This window comes from Dermacentor andersoni, chromosome 6, assembly GCF_023375885.2.
Source record: "Dermacentor andersoni chromosome 6, qqDerAnde1_hic_scaffold, whole genome shotgun sequence".
Classification (NCBI taxonomy): domain Eukaryota; kingdom Metazoa; phylum Arthropoda; class Arachnida; order Ixodida; family Ixodidae; genus Dermacentor; species Dermacentor andersoni.
The window spans coordinates 88283266-88300524 of record NC_092819.1 but is presented as its reverse complement, the minus strand read 5'-3'; the positions used below and the strand labels follow the sequence as shown (position 1 = coordinate 88300524).

The following is a 17259-nucleotide window of genomic DNA, read 5'->3' as shown; positions in this document are numbered from 1 at the left end:
CTCTCTCTAAGATACAAGAAATTGCGTTTGGCAAAGGTTATGCGTCTAATACTACCCCAATGAAATTCGCTCCTAACAAAGATGAGAACAACTTGATCAGAGTGGGCGAAGGATTTCAGAATTCACAAACAACGAGAAGCATCCAATAGTTCTTGTAGCAGGTCAAGAATTTATTAAACAAGTATTAAAAAGAGAACAGCGACGCCTTCTACACGCTGGAATTTTTGACACACCAACTCAATTAAGAAAGAACTACTGGATCATTACAGGTCGACAAATGAAAAAAAATTTTGGTGACTGTACCGTGTGCAGAAGATTTACAGCTAAACCAAGCGAAAGAACCGTTTTCACCTCGACCCAAAGATAGAATGAAAGAATGCCAACCTTTTTGCACTCTTCGTATACACTTTGCACGTCCAATGTACTACCGCGCAACTACTTCCAGCCCCAATTATTGCCAGCATATATCGTTATCTTGTGCTGTTTTATGGGAAATTCACCTCGAACTAGTATGCAGCCTCAGTACGGCAGACTTTTTAGAGGCACTCAGATGGTTCACATCAAGACGAGGTGTCTGGAGGACAGTAAATTCCTACAACTATCTCATGTTCAAAACAGCATCAAAAGAACTAAAAGGAATCTGGGAATCATTTTGAGATGAACGTGTGCTGCAGTACTTCAGAGAACATACAATTAAGTGAATGTTTATAGCGGAACGTTGACCATGGCGGGGCGGTTTTTGGGAATGACTCATACGCACAGTCAAGACAGTGCTACGAAAAGCTTTGAAGAAAACTTTTCTGAACTTCATCGAATTACGGACTGTATCGACAGAAGTTGAATTGCTGGTCAACTGGCGCCCATTGACAACGATATTGACTCATCTGGAAGAGCCACCACTTAAACCAGCTCATCTTCTGAGTGGCCGAAGGCTAGCCTCCATTGCTGACGACAATACTGCGGAGAAGGAGCCAAATTCTCGAAGGATGGATACAAAGTCAAGCTTGTCAAGATGTCTTGTGGAAAAGATGACGTAGTGAGCTGATGATAGCTGCAAAATAGGTCCTTTGCGCTAGTGGCACTTGCAGTGAAGAAAATGTTGTCGACGTCACACTTACTATGGACGAAAAAACTGCAGGGCTTTTGTGGGACCCGTATGTAATAGAAGAGACATTTCCTCGTCGTGATAGTCACTTTAGTCTAGTCTCTTGAAGCAGTGCGATGAAAAAAAAAAGTACGTCGGACTGCGCAGCATCTCTACCGCTTGAAGGCTTAAAACTAAACAGTTTGCCGGCGGGAAGATGTTGGAGATTAATATAAAAGAAAATAACGAATGCTTTTTAACGCTCGTGGCGCATGCCATTCTTCTTCTACTTCACTTTACTGTTCCAATAAACACCTAACGTGTAGTAGACGGGTCTACGACTTGTGTCATTGCTAAAAGGTGCTTTCAAAGAAGAGGCGGCACAAGACTACTCAATGTTTACGTGACTTTATCGTATCTTAACCCTGGCGCAAACCCGAATCCGATTCAGCACTATGGTTGTTACGCCCCTTCTCGACACACAGCCATGTCTCGTCCACAAGCGCCTGTTTGTCCTGTGCTGTCCGTGTGTTGCGCTGAATCATGTCCACACCAACAACTCCGCCTGTTTGCTCATTCTGCTTTGCCTGCCGTGTGCCTCAATCAGCTGCGCCGCACGCTTCATCTTGTGTAAGTCTATATTAAAGCTTATAGCTTTCTTTGGATCTTTGTTAGTTTCTCTGTTGGTTGTGACCAGAACGTTTCCGATGATAGAATTGGTGGAGAGTAGCGCTGTAGGGAAGAGGAGAGGGCTTCTACGGATGGCGGAGCCAGGGACAGAAAGTAATTTACCGGAGGAAAGGCAAAAGCACAGGTATTTTCGGACGTCGTTGGTTGATCAGAGAGTCGCTGTCGTCAATTCCAGATCTTGGCTTACTTCATGAGTCGGCGAAACGGTGGCCTTGCATGCTCTTGCGATGATTGAGTAAGAAAAAAACAAAAACAATAGTAGTTGGAAATGCGATATGAGGCTCATCTTTAACGGGAGGCCGCCATGACCGCTGAGGAAAAAAAAAACGTCGCGCCGATTTCGCAGACAAATCTGCAGATTTAAAAAGCCATTTGTTTATTTTGACCATCACCTTCCATAATTTCTGCATGTCTTTTTTGTACAGTTTATTATGCTACGGTCTCCATAGCCTCTTTGTCGATGCTCCCGGCATTCCTTTATCTTGAGTTACAGTGCAAACACAGCCTCAATAAGCAGCAGCAGGGTGCACGGCAAACGAAGTATGCACACGAGACTGTGCTGTATGCTGTTCTTCTCACAGGAAACTACGAAGAGTTTTCGGTCCCGATTATTTGGGCGATCTTTGGGCGGTCTGAGGACACAAAAGGCGTCGCTTTGTTGCCTCACGTATGCACAGCGCTCATGTTAGGTATGTCTTTTCTGTATTTGTCTTCTTTCTCTAGTGTGTTCGCCTGATTAGTTGAATGAAGGGAGGCACTGTCTCACGGAAAGTGATCGCCGTGTTACCGCGTTTCTTCGCACGGTGAAACGGAGGGTGTTGAATTTCGACCTACACGTTATTGCGAACGAGCGCACCCTGTTATGCCTATGAAATAATAAATTAAGGATAAAAGCTACACATATAATGTTGCGTGATAGGTATCCGTAAACCACAAGTGCCAGCTGAAACTCTTGCAGCGGATGAAAGTTTTCATTTAACGTGAATTTGAGATATTCTTCTGAAAAGGAGTCTAACTTTGTTCTTCACACGCCGTCCGATTGAATGTGCGAGTGCAACTTACTATGCTTTACATTAGTTATTATTTCATCAGCTCAAGATAATTTCGGCGCAAAACCAGTGCAGTGCACTCGCAGACTTTAGTAGTGCACTGGTGCTTGTTCACAAAATTTCGCTAGTGCTGGCTTCTATTTCTTTCACCCGAAGAGCATCGCTGCAACTGACTAGGTATACTTAGCGCGCCACTACATAGCGTGAGCGCGAAGATGGCAGAGCCTATAGTGCTTTATTTAGTACTATTATTTTTTTATTGCCAGCACACTACACTAAATTTCACCCGTCAATGTGTGCAATCGTTATGATAGCGTCGACCGTCGACACCTTGGGCGAGGCAGCTAAGTGGCGGCATCTGTGTGTCTGTGTTCTTTGTAAAGCAACAAATCTTCCGTCGGGGACTCTTAAATCTCTCTGTTGTGTGGACAAATGCTTCGTAGCAGTCTTTGACGTGAATGCGTTTACGCTAGATATGAAATGTATCAGTTTTGGCGCAATGTAAACGAAATATTTATTTCTGGAGGAGTTCGTTGTACAGCCGCCCGCTCGAGTGTAGTTGCCACCCTACACATGTTTGCACCACCGTCAGAGGGTTTCATTGCGACGGTGCTCAGCATGCCATGAATACGATACAAAAATGAAGCCGAATTTCTCCTTTTATTTTTTGCAAATGCTTCCTCAGGTCGTTCACCCCGAAGGCGACCCGGCTGTGCGCCTTACAAGCCGCGTGTTGCACCCGCGTTGTTCGTTTCCCTATATGTTGCGGCGTGCTACATTGTGCTGCGATATGTCAAAATTCCTTTTGTCACGCGGAACGTTATGCATTCTCTGGAACCCGCAACGCTCACATTTTTTTTTTTCTGCTTCTCTCATTTGCAATTCTCTTCGCCGTCGTTTGTTCTCCAGCAGAGCGACAAGCTGAGGCGCGCTCAGAACCTCCACCAGGGCCGGCCTCGGCGCTGCAGCCGCGCCGCAGATCGCGCGCGCTGCTGCTGCTGCTGCTAGCTCCGCGCGCCCTCGCCGTATCAGCGGTTCTCGCTCCCCCGCCCAAAAAGAAAAACCGCGCGGTTCTAACAGGCGGCGCGTCGGCAGTTGCGCTCCTGCCCGAGACAGCAGCTGTCACCTCGCGCACTCCGAGCTCAAGCTCTTCCGCGTGAGAGCGCTCCAAGCGGCCAGAGGAGCTATGCTGCGACCTACAGGTGCACGTTCCACGTCGTCTGCTATAGAGCGTGTGGTTTGAGCATATTGCATCGAAAGCTTCCTCTGTCTGCTTTTTTTTTTTTCGCTTTTCTTCTTCCGTGATTTCTTTTTTTGTGCTGTGTAAATGCAGTAGCAACGCCGTTTTCTGTCCCTCGAGCGCTAGTGCGTGAGATCGTGCAGCCGAAGGCGACCCCCGCTGCGTGCTTTAGGGAACAGCGTGTTGTGTCGCCGCGTGTGTACAACGCGCTCCTGTTCCTTCGCGTTGCGGTGACACTTGGCGACGCGCGCCTCGACAATTCCTTCGATTTCTTTCTTTTTTTAAAAGTTTTGTTCTCGCGAAACGATAACAGCGCAGAGAACGTTGCTGACGACGACACGATTAGAGAGCGTCGTCGGATTTCGTCGACTGGCGGCAAATGCTGCGCCCTCTACGCTATAGATGGAATCTGGAGGCGCCGTCGGCAATAACTCTGCAAAGGTTGTCGTCGCCGAGTTCACGCTTGTTGGACGCCGAGAGGTGCAAGACCTCCTTGTGCCCGTGAGTTGAGTGTGTGTGTTTGTGTGTGCGCGTGCGTGTGCGCGTGTTTTCGTGCGGTATCCAACGGGGACGTTCAAGGCTGGAAGCAGTCGTGACTACAGGTAAGTGGCGCAGTTATGCATATATATATTTGATTTCATCATTCGAATCTGATTACTTGTTTCATAGCGTGTGACGCGTTGGGGGAGCTAGCGTTCACGTCTTGCAAAGTTCCTGGGCGCGTTCGCCGTGTTTGGATTGGAAACTGCAGCTCGAGCTAGCGACGAAATCCGAACGCTCAGTGCAAGCGCCTTATTTGTATTTCAACTGTCGCAACTGGTCGTCATTTGGTAACGAAGCGCTACAATATGATTTTTCGTTGTCACTTTTGTTGTTCGTTTTGGGTTGTCATGGGAGTCGCTTCAATCAGAAAGTAGCAATGAGATAACATTATGGCTCATTTATTGGGAATGATGTGCGGAACCCGAGGGCCCCGCTACAGCTTCTTACCCTGCCTACGAGCGCTAAAGAAAACAAGTGCACACTGGAGGCTGATGGCTCTCAAATGCGTTGTTAGTGCATAATGGGACCGACGTAGGGACTAAAGAAGACAATGTGACGTTACTCTCGGTCCACTAAAACGCACAGTTGTTAGGCCACTCCATTGTTTGATTTGCGGGAACATCGCAGTTAGAGAAGAGTGCTGTCACCTTAACCACCGGGTGCATCTTCAGCTGTTGAGAGAAGTCAGGAACACATAAAAATAAAAAAAAAGATTTCGTGGATGATTTTGCATCAAGCATTGTTCCTTCTGCCGATAGATTTTCAGCAATACTGTGACTATATAGCGCGCAGAAATTATCACCGGAGTTCACAACGCACCTGTCACGGTAGCCCAGTGGCTAGGTGGAGTGGCGCTGCTGAGCTCGACGGGACGGGTTCGATCCCGGACGGAGCGGCCGCATTACGATGGCGGCGGGGGGTGGAGGGGGAGGGATGGAATGAAAACACGCTTGTATACCGTACATTGGGTGCACGTTAAAAGGAAACCCAGGTGGCAAAAATTAATCTGGAGGCCCCCCCACCCCCCCACCCCCCGGCGACATGCCTCATAATCAGGTCGTGGTTTTAGCGCGTTTTTTTTTTTCTCTTTCTTTTGCCAGTATGCAGTGCACTCTTACCATTAGGCAACGTTGCTATGCTTCTTGCAGCATGACGAAAGTGTCGCGTACTAATGACGGAGGGTTGGCCAGTATGTGCGTTGATATTGGCGCGTGGTTATAATGATGGTAAAGCGTAAGACATTGTCAAAACTGAGCGTTAACTCGCCATTGGGCAAACTTGATCCTCAGAAAAGCAAGCAACGCTCAAATCACAATGACACTGGCGAGCACAGCCGTCTGTCCTCAGCTCTGAACTCACCGGTTATGTCCGTCAGCTACATGTATCGCCGCAAATTCTAGAGTGACCGGGGGTGCTCGTGCATAAATTCGATAATTTACGATATTTGCGTCATGTTCCTAATTTGTTTGGACAAGAGTCTCAGTATGGTACCGGTGACAACACTTAATCGATTTCGAATACAGTATGCGTGCCCGGTACCGAGCGATAAATTAATATCGAGGATAATCCGGTCAAAAAGAAAACCAACGTACTGCGTGATAATCTTGCAAAACGGCGTTTTTCCGTCATATTTACGAAGCATTTCTTTTGTTGTTCATGGAAAGAAAACACGCTAATGAGTGAGCAAAACAAGTAAAACTGAACAAGCTCGAAAACTCAATGTGCATATCTGACAAATTAACACAAGGACGCAATATACCGAATTTTTGAAATGGGGCTTTAAATGACCTACCCCCTCCTCCCCTTCCCCCCTTGCAGCCCTCCCCCCTTCCTCGGTAACTAACATTGTAGCCGTGAGGCTGCACGGGAGTTTCTACAAAGCAAAAACCATTCGCACATGGTGTAATACAGAACAGTTTATGGCTGAGTGCCTTTAGAAATTGATATGCTATAAAAAGTGCAACGGCTTGGCCGTGCGTTACTGCACTAGGTGGAAAATTAAAAATCATAGAAGCGCAACTGACTCCTAGAAAATTGGCTATAGTTACATGGCACAAAGTTAGATTTACCTGCTCACTGCGATGGATAGGCCCATAGTTTGAGCGGAGAATGAGATAGACAAGATCTTGAAGTAACCTGAAGAACGATAATAAATATAATTATCGCGTCCTAGTTTCGGTTCTTCAAAACAGCTCTCATATGACGACACAATTCAGTCCTATACGTTTCCATCAACAGGCTTATTTCCCGGGCAAATTTTAGTATGTATCACGCTGTGGTCACCTTCACCGTGTGATATGTGCGATTCCCATTCGCATAGAAAATGGTACATACAGTGGCAGGAAAGAAAATCAGGAAAATGAATAGTATGGTACGTTCTCTGCTCTCAGATCGCAAAACATATATACGTAGAGGCTGTATGTTAGTACTATGTTACAGCGTTACTCGGTGCCTACAGATGTGTTTGTCTTCGGTAAGATTCACCTCACCGTCTAAGGAAAGTCAATATCGTTAATCTTGTGTTGCGTGTTTCTTTTCTTTTAATTTTTTACAGTGGTAGCCGTATTACCATAGCACGTTGTCTTTATCTCATTATCATAATCATCAGACCGGAATCCCGAAAGATTTCATGATTGTGAGGATGCACCTAAGCATCTGCCATCATCGGCTCCGGCTGCCTTGTTCTGGCACCCACATCACTTACTCTGCAGATCATAGGCTATCGCTTCTGCTCGTTGCAAGTCCTGCCGAACATCACTTTTTTTTTGGCCTGTCATAGAACACAAGCTACACTCGCCTTCGATCCCTAATACACACTGGAGTGCTACCGACATCGTAATTTTGCGGTACAGTTTTCCTCTCACTTTCTTGCTCCGCGGCCCGCAACTTCGTTCCTTGGTTGACTGTACTACACGATGTCTTGTGCGACGGAGTGCTGATTGACAACGCCGGGCAGGCTATATATAGCACGCGCGCACCTCCTCCCCCTCCCACAAACACACGCACAAGTATGCAAGTTGGGCTTGCTGGCACTTCACACTAAGGGCCTCAGGCGTCAAGCGCACGGAGGCTATAAAATCCTTCTCATTGGGTTTGCAGGCGTTTTCAACATTTCGTTCATTAAGTTTTGCTTTCTTCTAGCTCCTCTCGTGATGGCGCTCGTTCATATTCAGCTGGGGCACAGTACGTTTAGGTTACTATTATTTAATTCAAACAAACGGAAACTCCTGATTATCAAACACCAATGAGGCCTCTCGTTCCCGTTACCAAACAAGGTATACACCGCCACTTCTTCGAATTTCTGGCGACTGGAAATCTTGATGGATGTGTTTCGGAAGATTGCAGTTCGAGAAGGAAAACCGAAAAAATTGGCTGCTGCTTAGCTTAGCTATAACCCTGGATATGCAAAGTGAAACCTCGGTTTAGCCTGGTTAAGTATTGATTTCACTTGGTTAAACTTTGATTTAGCTGTAATTAATATAATTAGGCATATAATCACCGTTTATTTATTGATATGATATAAGATGTTGACGCACAATTTAAGGCACCGGCTACTCCTTAGCTCTCGAATGGGTCTAGCCTACAACATGCAGGGTTCAAAAGTACATATCAAATAACCTTTCAATGCAAGCACCAGAACATGTCAAGCAACCTCTTCACAGTAACACTGTGACGTAACAAATACATGGTACATACAATATACAAGTTAAATGACTTCACAGTTCTGTAGAAAAACTCTAAAAAATACGTATGAGGATGTCACCTAATAATACAGTCTCTAGTCAGCGGGGGTACATACATCGCGTAAATGCATTATCACATATAGTCACAACAGAACAGTCAACGTTACATAACCCACAAACACATACATATATACAGTGACACTGAAATGAAAGGAATATTAAAAGCTTTAATAACGGCCAACAATGCCGCTGTCTTCGAGAAAAGTATATATTATGCCCAAAAAAAAGGTGAGGGGTGCAGACAGGACACAAGAGAAGTGGACCACACGAACGCTATGTTCATGTCGTCCACTTCTCTTCTCTTGTGTCTCGTCTGCACGCCTCACCTTTCTCGCGTAATGAATCCTTACTAACTAGCTCAGCTTTCTTTCTAAAAAAAGTATCTAGTGCTTTAAAGCGCTCTCCTGCAAGGCCATTGTTGGCCAAGGATCTAAAAGTTTCTTTCAACTGTAAAGTATGCGGTCTAATGTATTTCGAGTTGATTTAAGTCGGCGTCTTGGTGTGTCATGATGTGGGAAATCTAGAGGGAGGTGATGTATATCTTCGTCTACAAATCCACAATCACATTCGGGGGTTTCCGTACGGCCAATTCTACGTAAGAAATGTTTTATGTAGGCAGTGTCTAGCCCTAATCGATGAATAAGGGTTTCCATATTTCTTTCTAATGAAATGGAAATTTGAATTCAATAAACGGATCAATATGATACAAATCCAAGCTCTTGGAATTCTAGTCAAAGCACGTATTTCTACACATTTTGAAAAACTTTGTCCTTATAATGCAGCGTAATTCATTCTTTGAAATTGGGAGCGGAACCACATCATCTTTGATGTGTGCTTGTCGTGCTGCTTCATCGGCTGCTGTGTTGCCAGGAATGTTACAATGCCCTGGTGCCCACTGAAATGCTATTTCATGCTTCGCTTGGCTTGCCTTTGTGAGGTCTTTAAGTGTTTCGTGTATTATACTACTACGGACTGTTTTTCCTTTTGTTCTGCAGAATGATGTTAAAGCCACCTGTGAATCGCTGAAAATCACCCACTTCTTGCACATTTCTTACGCATGTTATCAATTTTATCGCACATAAGTTTGCAAATAGTTTAGCCGTTGTAGACGATGTCGTACGGTATAACTTAAATGATTCTTGTTTATTGAGGTGCGGTATAATGAATGCTGAAGTTGAAGATATTTCTGTACTGGAGCAATCTGTATAGACGCGTTTCTATCCTGAATACATCATATATGTTTGGTAAAGTGCTAGTTGTTGAGCAGCTTGAATGAACGTCTCTTTTTCTGAATATACCATCTACTGACAATTCGATTTTTGGAAGTGCAAGCAGCCATGGAGGATATTCGACTTCTGAGTTCCAAAAGTAATTTCTTGGCAATACATGAAGATTTTCTCGAATTTCTTTGTAAACATAACTTCTACCTTGTTTCATTAAGTCTAGAGCCAATGGGTGGCTTTTATGCTGTGATTGAAGGCGGAAATATTGTCGGCATGTTTCTGTAGTTCTCATGCCCGGAAACAGTAATTGACGAGCCTCAGTTATTAGAAGACAGCTAGAATTCGGTCGTTATGATCGTTAAGCCAGGTATGACGGATGTGCCTAGTTCGGTGGCTAGACATGACTGTGATTAGGCTTGGGTAAACACGCACTGTTCGAAGGTGCAGCGCCTATCGTGTTACAAGGAAAACTCAAGTGCTAGACATGCAAGGAGACGCCGCGAACATGCGCAGCGTCAAAGCAAAAACGGACTGGGCGCGAACGCTACATTGATCTCGACGGTGCGACGCCTGTTGCATTCCGGACCCCTCCAGTGAAGCAGCTCGCCGGGCGATATCTGGGGGGGGGGGGCCGAACGCCGCTTGACAACGACGGCTCAAAGCCTCCCGCTCTCGCTCGACGCTCAGAGCAGCTCAGAGAAGACTGCCCGCCCTCGCTCTCATTCATGGCCAAGCTCGCACTAAAACTGACTGGGCGAGCGCGGCGCCCCTCTTAGCCAGGCGCGGCGAGTCACGTGGTCTGGCGGCGACCCAGCTGCGGAGAGCGCATGCGCCAAGCCGGCGGTAGCCGGCGGCGGCGGCCCTCGGCGCTTGAAGAGCTTGAAGAAGGCTGTGCTCTAACAACTTGAAGTTAACCGACGTTCGAGTCATAAACTGAACGCTTAACTTAGTTTAATCCGATAACGGAGATCATATGTTGCACATGAAGTTGCTTATCGACAAACTGTTTGCTAGCTATTGTGAGGCACCGCACCGCGTACATTGAACCATACGAACGATCAGGTGCCGCTGTTTATATTTAATTTTTCAATGATTTTATGCTTTGTGTTAGCGAAGGTACATATTATTTAGGTTACAGCTAGTGCGCAAAGCACAAGTGTTAGGTTTCAGTTAGTAACTGTTACATTACATTTAGTGCATCAGGCACAATTATGAGCAGTGGTAGATCAGGTTATGATAAGCACGTGAAACACCAGCGTAGTTACCGTACCTCAATGCTTTTTAGCAAGAATCGTGAAATCACGATGCGTCAGCCACTTGACGGGGCTCACATAATCATTTCAAACAATTCTCACTCGCAAAATTGCTTGGCCCATGGCCATCGAAAATAAAATAGCGAGAAGCATTGAACACACTCTAACATTTTTTACGAAAATACAGGCATCCTTAACCAGTACTACATGTCGCACTGAATAGACAAACAATGTAACTACAACTTCTTTTCATTATTTCTAATTCTTAGAGCGTGTGTATTAAGTGTCATATTCTCTTGTATTCTGCACTGAAACTCATTTTTGACTGTCATATTCTGTGCGTGTATTATTTTAATTCTGTAATTCCTCATCTGTTCACATGCTCATTGCCGTCTACATCGCGGCCATTTGAGTGAATTTGTTACTTTGTTTACAAACTCTATAGGGGTGCGACTTGCCTTTGTCTTTTAGATCTATATATTCGTGGATATTTCTGCTATGAAAAAAAGAGCAGCCGTAACCATTATAGGGTGACTACATCTCTTTTATTTATTTTCATTTAAAAGAATGAAGTCGCACCACCGGGCATGTACGTGTATTTATTTATTTATTCAAAAATACCCCCAAAGGCCCCCTTACGGAGATATTACATGGAGGGGAGGGTGATCACAGGCACTAGTCATAGTTTGTATATCATACTAAAAGAATGTAACAAAAGTAGTAATATAGTGAAACATAGGTAGTATAAAAGATAATTAAGTCACAATTATTACAGAGAAAACAGTACATTTTAGGAGAACATAAGGCAACTGCAATGAAAATCAAACAGCAATACAGCAATGACAAAGTACCCGCAGATCGGCTCCGCTTTCACACGAGCCTTTCCAGTGCAGCGAACTTTGGATACGTGTGCACACGCTGATTGTTTTATTGCGACACCAATTATATAGGCACTCCAAGCGCATTTCTGCCGTCGCCGTCGCCGTGAGGTTCCGTATGAGTGAAAGCGTGTGAGGGTGAGCCGGCGAACGTGGTTCAATTTCACATGCACGAGCGAGGAACGCAGCCCGGATGCGTGCCCTCTCCTGTGGCGCGCGAGGCAATGGGAGAGAGGCGAGGGAGGAGAGGCGTTCTTCTCCGGCGGCGGCCAGGGTGTCTAGACGTCTTTCTCGCCCGCCGCTCCTTACCGAGTAGAGACATTGCCGCGTCTACTACGGCGCTAGCCACGCGAATCGCGGACGCCGTAGTAAACGCTTTGGCGGACGCCGTAGGGACGCGTGGCCAGCGCTCGTGTGTCTTGAAAGCGATCTGCGACGTGTCGAAAGCATAGAGTTTCCTGCAAAAATTACTAGAGGGAACTCTGGCGCTAGTGTCTACGGGAGCTGCAATGGCAGCGGTTGTCCCAGCTTGAGAATTATGGGAAGTACATGAATTTGCCTAAACTTCGTATTTTTTGGCTTCAAACGGCTTTGTGACTTTGTAAACTCGTCATTTTCAACAGTGTATTGCGTAATAAATAATTGAATAAACGTAATTAAACTTGACCGACGGCAGGATTCGAACACAGGGACTCTAGCACAGAAGCCTGATATTGAAACCATAAAGCCACGCACGCTCTTTTTTTAAATGTATTTATTAAGTCACGGACGCATGTATCGACAAGCAAATGAAACGCCCTGATGAATTTATCGTGGGCATGCCAGTGCCTTGAGACACTTGGCGCGTTTCATTTTGGCCACCTGGACAAGCTCAATCGCTGCAATTAATAGCAATTGTTCGCGTTCCCGGCGTCTTCTGCACTTCGAAGAATATAGATTGCGCTGAAATATACGACAATAAGATTTATATAGCGTAATATACAAAGCCACAAGAACGTCTGAATCCACAAGCACGAAGATCAGACAAATCCATGTACTTCCCATCATTCCCATGGTAGGCCAACGACTGCAGCGCCAGAGTTCCCTCTAGTAATTTTTGTAGGAAACTCTATGGTCGAAAGGGCACGCCGGCCCGGGCCTCATCTTCAAAGCGATTTGCGATGTTTGCAGAGCGCGCATAGTGCCGGTAACTTCGTATGCGCTGTGTTTTCGATGTTTCGTACGCCTTGAAGTGACAGATGCACGGAGATCAATTGGCTCACGGCTGCTGCCGCCATTTATAACTCCAGCGTTTTCACTAACAGTTTCGGCTGTCATGGAACGATGTCTTCGCGCGTGACACCGTGCTGGATAATTTAGTTAAAACATGTTGACGGGCTAGTTGGTTTGAATCCATGATAGAATGCGTAAGCACAACTGAACAAGGACGTAGAAAGAAGCAGACACACCAGGACAGCGCTCTCTCTCTCTGTGTCTGTTTCTTTCTACATCCTCGTCGAGTCACCCTCACACATTCTATTATTGTTAATTTAGATAGTAAGCGAATGTTTACAAGTGTATACCGATAAAACTACTATCCTTACTTGGTACAGCTATCTACTAATTTGCTATCGCAATCGGTGCTTAGCCTTTCCGGCGGCACTGCGGACCTTTTTGAAACCGCTAAACGAGGCCAGTCACGTCAAGACTTGCAACTTTGTATCTTTCCACGTGTAATGCATTAGAGTAATTATTTAGCAAAAGACCCTCGATATACGTGTGCGTATGAAAATGTCGAAGCAGGTTAAGCAACTACATCAAAATTCTCGGGTCTCACGCACCTAAACCGCGGTTTGATTACGAGGCACGCCGTAGGGAGGGACTCCAGAATAATTTTAACCATCTCGGGCTCACCATGGATTTTGACCACGAGCGTGTTTGCACTTCGCCATCATCGATATGCGGCCGCCGCGGCCAGAGTCCAACCCGTGACCTCGGGCTCCACAGTGCAACGCCACAAGCAATAAGCTGTACCGCGGCGAATATGACAGCACATTCGCACTAGTAGGAGACTCTAAAAACGTAAAGCGGCACACTCGCCATGGCTGCTTAGTGCATGCATTGGCTTGGTGCTGCTGGCCCTAGGTGCTTAGTTCGATTCCAGGGGGTGGCGTACGTGTTCCGATGCTTTCGAGAGCGCGAAACCGCCCGTGACCGAGTTTTGGATGTCAGCCAAAAAACACGAGTTCGTGAAACTTGCCCGGAGACCTTCGCTACGGCATCTCTCATTCACGTCTGTCACTTCGGGACGCTGAACTCCCAACAATCAAATTGCCGACTAAACGGACACGGTGTATCTTATCAGTCATCTACAAAGCTCAACTACCATCGTTACTGAGGATGAGGATGCTACCTGTGTAATACTTGACTAGCTCAAGATCGTTCGCTGCAAGAAAGCGCCGTATATCTACAGATAAGTGCTGGTAACTTTTTTTTTTATGTGTACACAAACCCGCCAGGTCACGATGGCCCGATTCCTTCATTTTGAGCAAGTAGTCCCTATGTGATCGTTACGAAGATTTGCTTCATGTATTTTCTTGCGTATATGTGCGCGCGCGTTTTCAGTGTTTGTTGACGTATTCTTTATTACTTCTTTTAAACTAAAACTTCAAATACCTTCATCTAGTGACAAGTCTGTGTTCGCAATGTGAAAAAGGGAAACTACGCCCGATTTTCTAAAAGAGCATATTTCAAGTTTACGATTGGCCTACACAGGCTACTTTGATGCCGCTCAGACGGCTCACCAATAACCTCTTTGGCATATGCTATATAGGCGACGCCCAAATCCACCCCCGGTGATGGCCTTCTCTGGATAACAAAGCCACATATCGAAGGCTGCGCTTGTGGCAGCATATGCCGGAAGTGATTCGCGAGCCGGAAACAGGTCACCGACGCCATTTTTAGACTGCAGCTATTTAGAAGCACATACTCACAAAGAGAGACGCACATGTCCCCCTTGGAAATGGGGGATATGCAATGAACATAGCCAAAGCCCCTCGACAAATTTTACCTGAGCATATTCGCTAGTCACATGCGCAACAATAAAAAGAAAAAAAAAAGAAAATCACTAACTTCGCTGAAAGCCGGGAAAAACTGCAAATGTTTGTTTGTTTGCTGTTTTTTACCTCTGATAATGGCTCATTCAGTCGCTATGAGCGATTGGCTTAGTTGCCGCTAATGTGATTAAAGACTTGCTAAAGTTATAGTGACTTTCTCGCTAAGTTGAAAAGACATTTGTTCGAGCCTTCAAACCGGCGTTCCAGCCCAGTCGTGCGCGCTGACAGCTGCATGACGCTTGCTACATCGAAGCTTTTCACGGGAGGCACGGTTGTTTCCGCGTGTCTCCAGCAAATAGCGGGCGTCCAAGTGCTTTGCGGCAAAATGCCATCGCCGCGCCGCCGGCGCGGTGCCGCCCCGGAGTTGCGATTGACGCCACAAAGGGCGTGCTGTTGTTGCAGCACGCCTTTCGCGCTACCCATCTGCATAGAACATCTGCATCGCCAACACGGCCGCTCTTGCTCGATCTTTCTGCGCGAGAGGTTTACCAACCTCCTCGCCCTTTGTGACCTTTTCCCCTTGACGCCGCAACCACCGGAAAGCGTTCCATGTTTTATTTACTGATTGTTTTCACTGGTCTGACGCATGAAATTATGCGAATTGGACGCGTGCATCGAAGTATACGTGATGCGAAGCCAGCGCGATGTGGTTATCCAAATTATGTATTCAACTGAATGCCCATGCGTGCAATCGCTTGGATTTCAGTTTTATGTGACGTGTTCCTTCGTGCAACGCTTGCGCACTGCGAAGTTCACAGCTTTAATGTCACGCGGCGTTTGTCATTACGCACGTCGCTTTTTACAAGCTGTGCAGAACTGCAAGCAAGAGCCACCCTATACCTTTCATTTATCATTTGCTCTCTCTCTCTCTTCGTGTGGACGCACACACTGAGGCTTCGGCAATGTTTTATCTTTGTCGGGGAAAGTGTGTGGCGAGGTGGATGCAGAAAGAAGAACGATACATGTGTATAATGTGCCCCCCTACCTCACCAGAGTGGTGAGATAGGGGGTAGCTTATCTCACAGCACAAATATGCAAGTACATCTAAGGCTTCTATAACCCCATGTGTCGCAGTGGCAAATACTCATTCTCCAGGGTTTGGTCAGTAATGAGCCCTAGCACAGTGCCGCGTACGCAGTGTCCCGCACACAGCGGCCCGAAAATGGGGGGGGGGGGGGGGGGGGGTAGGTGAAGCACAGAAAATTTTAACGAAACCGTTGAACATCATGCACTATTCTATTAAGAGGTCTATGCGCATTAGAGATACCTGTGAAGTGACATTATAATTACATGTTTTATGCCGTTATTCATTCCTTTACTGTGTGCTTGATTGATGATGCGCGCATTGGCATGCTTAAGGGGTCAACGTGCATAGCCTGTATAGGCTGAGATGCTGACAGACGCGATACTGCGGTGAACCACGCAAAAAAAAAAAATGCTTTGCTGGTCAAACGCTATTGTACGCGTGGCTGTTGGTTTTCGCAAAGGGCGTAATTCTTCGCGGTTGGCGTTCCTCGAATCATGATGTAGGCGATGCGACGACTTCCTCTGGGGCTGAATTGGCGCACTAACTAATTATCAGTGCCGAGAAGTAGATATTAAAGACAGAGCTAGTTGGGCTAGTTAGTTACGCAACATTCCGAAAGAAAAAATGCGGCGCTAACTACACGATGACAGGAAGACCTGAGCGTCTTTGTCTTCAACACATTTTTTCCTCCTAGAATGTTATATATAGACGGCGACCAAATCCAAGCCACAGTGAGAGCTCTGTCTGTGTAAAAGGAGTCGATCTGGAAGGCTTTGCTTTTAGTGGCTACAGGTGCCGAAGGGATTTCCAGAGCCGAAACACGTCATGGCCGCCATGTTTTTACATCCCCCATTCAGTTCCCAAATTACACCAGAACAAGTATATGAACTAGGCCGTCAACAAGCAGTGGTATGCCAGACGAGACCAAGCAGAACTGGGAAACCAGCATTACGGGTGACTCAAGCATTTCGTAAAACTTATCTTAACTTCAGTTCCAATCGTTATTTTTTGTTTCATATGAGGCGCTATAACGTAAGGCTATTCCAAACTGTTTTTGTTCCATTGCTGCAATAAGCCCTCCACAATCAGTCAAAAAACGCTTTTCGTAAGACCACACCCCCCACCCCCCACCCCCCGCGCCCCTCTCCGCCTGCCACCAAGGCGACATCAGCAAAACCCCATTTCATGATGACGTGTGCGCACTGGTTATGCACGATTACGCTGCACACACACACACACACACACACACACACACACACACACACACACACACACACACACGCACGCACGCACGCACGCACGCACGCACGCACACACACACACACAAAATATAATACTGTTTCCGGTTTTACACCTTTTTGCCATTAGCTCGCCGCTGTTCGTCAAAATTTATTCCGGGCTGCACCCACTTCGCCTGACTGCCTGCCACGGTCG

General features: G+C 46.2%; 1 protein-coding gene across 2 annotated transcripts in view; it reads left to right on the top strand.

Moving 5' to 3' along the window:
* Positions 1–3531: 3531 nt before the first annotated feature.
* Positions 3532–17259, top strand: part of LOC126522533 (uncharacterized) — a 200989-nt gene continuing 187261 nt past the window's right edge. For both annotated transcript variants that reach the window (XM_050171298.3, XM_072288803.1), the window contains exon 1: positions 3532–4665. The gene's annotated coding sequence lies outside the window, so the exon portion shown is untranslated. The remainder of the gene's footprint in view (positions 4666–17259) is intronic.